Source organism: Dipodomys spectabilis, unplaced genomic scaffold, assembly GCF_019054845.1.
Source record: "Dipodomys spectabilis isolate Male_0828 unplaced genomic scaffold, ASM1905484v1 ptg000529l, whole genome shotgun sequence".
NCBI classification, from domain to species: domain Eukaryota; kingdom Metazoa; phylum Chordata; class Mammalia; order Rodentia; family Heteromyidae; genus Dipodomys; species Dipodomys spectabilis.
Genome location: NW_024871206.1, coordinates 1,094,723 through 1,099,475, shown reverse-complemented (window position 1 = coordinate 1,099,475; position 4,753 = coordinate 1,094,723).

The following is a 4,753-nucleotide window of genomic DNA, read 5'->3' as shown; positions in this document are numbered from 1 at the left end:
TTTAAAAAATAAGCTGCATGAAATAAATATCATGGATTCGTATAATAAATATTATTCTTTATGTAGTAACTTTTTAAAAATCAATACTAGCTGGCATCTAATTTGAATTAATTACCCCTTTTTAATCAGAGGATCATCAACTTGAATGTTATCCAACTTGACAATATTTTCACAATATACTTGCCTATATTTTCAAAAAAGACTAAATATAGTACTTTCTCATGCTAAAACCGAAAACAGATTAATTCTGGTGAAACCCATAACTTTTAAAAGTAAATAAGTTGTTAAGAAGACAGGATATATGTGTTCTTCAAATTCCTATGACTAATAACTACTCATTTTCAAATTCTGAACATTCCATATCTGAGAGCTTGAAAACAGTACGTGTTTGCATGTTATATAATTCTGCAATAGATGCAGTTTCCAATGGGGTGATACAGATTGAGAAATCAACAGAAAAATAGCCACATTCTGGTAGAGGATAAAACTATGAAACATCTGTAATAATTAATTCTTTAAGAGTAAGCAATTGTTTATCAAAGTAAGCTATTATTTCTATGACCATCAATCCCAAGATTTATCTCATAAAGTCATCCTAGCCCAAAAGTTTCCAACTTGTATGGTGCACCTCAAAATTCCCTTAATTCACAACACAAATAGCTTATCTCTATTGTGAAATAATACTACACCTCTGTGTGATGCCCTCCTTGTTCTGGAAAGAACACCTCAATAAAGTGGGTTCCATAAATTTTACCCCCAGTGGTATTCTTGACATCAGAACACTTGTAAATATTATTTATATTTTATAATTTTTTAACTATCATAGATATTCAGGGTGCTAAGATGGGAAGATTACAGTTGAAAGTCAACCCAGGCAGGAAGGTTCCTTAGATTCTTATCTCCTATAAACTTCTCAGAAAACGCCAGACACAAGTGGCACTGAGGTTGAAGTGGTAGGGCATAAGCCTTGAGCAAAAACATGCTCAGAGACAGTGTCCAGGCCCAGAGTTCAAGCCCTAGGACAAACCAATAAAACAAAACAAAAACAAAAACAAACCTCAAAGCTAGCATTTTTCTCATTGTATAAAGAGGTACGTAATTAAGGAAATTGCTTCCTGTGTTACATATATGTAGAAGAAAGTATATGTCACACAATTATTCTCTTCATACCATGTAATACCAAAGATTCAAAAAATGCTATTTTTCTTAATTTATAAATTAATTTCATCCATTTGTTGGCAACTCTGTCTATATTATTCACATTATCATTTTATACATGAACTGATGGAAGTATCTATTAAATAACTTTTAATTAAAACTCTTTTGAAAGAATCTTCTAGGCAAATAGAATGTTAGAATCATTTGTGAGTTTTTCAATTAAACACTCTACTTAAAAATAATTTTGTAGTATCATATAGAATATGAAATTACAAACAAAACCAAAATATTTATTTTAAATCTACGTTCTAATTTAGCAAAATCTACATAGTCTTACATTAGATGAACTTTGCTTTTTCTCCAGGGATACCCTTTTGTAATCCTTCATCATTTCTTTGGAATACAAAAGAATGATGATTATTTACTTTTTCAAATTTTGGATGGGAATCATGAGCCATTTTGCATCTAGGAATGTTCTGTAAAGAAGAGAGCATTTAAAACACAACTGAATATTATATATGTGTTGCATTTCAATAGGAAACTTGACTTCTCAAACCATAATGACAAAATTAGCCCAAACTTCCAACTGTGTATTCCTTTCTTGACTGGTTTGCTTTATTAAGACAAAATTATACTACCTGGTCCAGAGAAGGTATCACTACATAATTCCAATCTCTAATCTGCTAGAATTCTAGGCTTGTATCACCTTGCTCTGCCTAGTTGGTTGATTTATTTAATCTAGGTAGAGACTAGCAATTCTAAACTTCTCCAGTGATGTTATCCACCAAAGTGACTGCTCAGACTCTTTATCTACTATTTTCAAAGATTTTCTAACATTTCACACAGGATATGAACATTTTCAGATGCACCTGAACGGGTCTCTGATTCATTCCTCCATGGATCTGATTCCTTGAATTATGATTACTTGACTCTCTTACTATATCTCGTCCCTACCTATGTAATATTCTCAATCTTTTTGAAGAATTTCACTTAAGACTTTCTAATATAAAAAATTATCACTTGATTCTAGTCTTACTCAGGACATATTTTCTAACTTTTCTACATATTTTAAGAGTTGTTTCATTTGTGTGTGCACATATAAGTGCCTCTGTGTGTATGTGTATATTTGTATACATGTATGCAAAAGTGTCAAGCTCTTATTCATCAACCTTGCTCATCAATCTTGTTCATGACTGGTATTCCATCACCTGAGCCATTCTTCCAATTCAGCTTTTGGCTGCTTAATTATAGGTAGTGTCACAAAGATTGTTCTGCCCAGGCTGTATGCAAACTGAAATTCCCAGACTCCTTTACATTCTTAGGTTTTATTTTTCTAGGAGTATCAACTTTTAAACTAAAAATATTTTTGTGAATGTAAAGTCTAAGCTGTAGCCCAGATTTTTAACTCAAGAATTGATATAAAGATAGATGAACATACACATTACATATGCTAAGTGTACATTGCTAGAAATGTGATCTTAAGCTGGGTGGCAGTGGGATCTAAGGATTGAGGTTCAAAGCCAGACTGGGTAGGAATGTCCTGGAGACTCCTTTCTCGAATTAACTACCAGAAAACTGGAAGTGACACTATGGCTCACGTGGTAGAGTATTAGCCTTGAGCCAAATAGCAGAGGGACAGTGCCCAGGCCGAGTTCAAATGTCAAAACCACCACCAACAAAAATATAAGTAAAGAAAAATAAATGTTAGCCACCAGTTCATTGCTAATATAATCCTTGCTCTCTCAAGATGGACATTTTTTTTTCCTAGTTAAATTCATGCTCTTATATCTGACCTTTATTGGGGAAGAATTATTCTTCCATTCTACTTTTAACAAATTTGCGTGATTAGCAAGCGTTATTTAGAAAGGGAGTGGCCTCATACTTCATGGTCCACGTAGGAGTAATACTTTCTCTATATCACTCCCGTAAATCTACATACTGGACTTGGAATTATTGTTTCAATGTTGCATTATTTGTAGAGTCTTCTATAGTGTATTGAACCCTTATACTTAAACACAAAACTTCTCTTTCTCCTATTATTGCTATTGTTTCTCTTACTGTTAACTCATGTGCACTTGGGAAATAATGCACAGCACCTACACTCACAAAAGAATGATTTGAGAACCTTCTTCCTATTTCAAATTTGCCTTAATTTACTGAGAACTTTAAAGTTTGAACTCAATGTACTCATGGATAATATATTTATAAGCAATATAAATTTCATATTTTCTCTTTAGTAACTTGTCTCTGAAACATGTGTTACCTCAGGTCTGAAGATATCCTTGTGTTATTTCAGTGAAGAAAGAAAACATTCATTATACCTCAAGCAGCACAATTGATTGTTACGGGAAGTAACTGTTACTGGATGTGGACACTGATCCCAGGAGAGGAATTGAAAATAGAGGAATGACAAAATTCAAGTTAACTTGTGCTTTCCTTTTTATTGTACAAGAAAAATATCCCAAGGCTTGAAGGAATCTCTGTCCCTGACTTGTTCGAGTGTGTTCTTTACTTATATGAAACTTTTCTGTAAACTTCTAGTTTAGAATATTACCAAAAGAAATAATATGCCATTTGAAGGCCAACATAGAACAAAAGTGTTCTACTGCAAAGAAACAAAGTCATGGAGGTTTTAAAGTGTATTATGGATGGATATTTGATCCCTGAGATGATTCGCTTGTTGCAGGAGTCAGTTATCAATTCCTTTAGTCTGGTCCTGATTTCTCCATAGCAATAAGGATTCCAAAAAAGCAAGATCCAGTGAGCATGATCAGCAAAAGGAGCCTCTTCTCAGACTAGTACTCCTTTAAGGAGGGTCCCAAAGAAATATGTGGAGTTTTTTGCTTGTTTGTTTACTTTGTGTTGGTTCTGGGGCTTGAAGCCAGAGGCTGAACCCTGCCCCTTAAAAATTGTCTTTCCTGTCCACCTGCCCCCAAAGCTAGTACTCTACTGCTCGAACCAAAACTTTTTGGTGCTAATTAGCGATAGAGTTTGGCAGAGTCTTCTGCCTGGGTTGGCTTTGAACTAAAATATTAAGAAAGCTAAGTGACATCAACTGCATCGACTTCTCTTTTGAAACAAGAAATATTAAATGAAGTTTATTATAAAGCTAATATTTGACAGTTTTTAAAAGAAGAAAATGTCCAGCAAAGAAGCCATAACCTCAATAACTCAGCAAAAGTAGGTTCACTGAATAATTTTGGAATTATTTTTTCTGCTTGGGAAGATTATTGACATTTTCATTCCTTTTGGGAAAACTTAAAGTCATATTTTCACTTATTTTATTGGTCGTGGGGCTTGATCTCTGATCCTGGGCATTGTCCCTCAGCTCTTCAGGTCAAGTTGAGTACTTTACTACTTTAGCTACAACACCGCTTCTGGGTTTCTGGTGGTTAAATGAAGATAAGGATCTCCTGGTCTTCCCTAACCAGGCTTGCTTTTTTGAACCACAATCCTCTGGTCTCAATTTACTGAGTAGATAGGATTACAGGTGTGAACAACCAGGAGCCAGCTCATATTTGCATTTATGTGCACTGAATGACACTAGCCAAAGAATGGAAATTTGAAACAAATGATGACATTGAAGCTTTTCAGA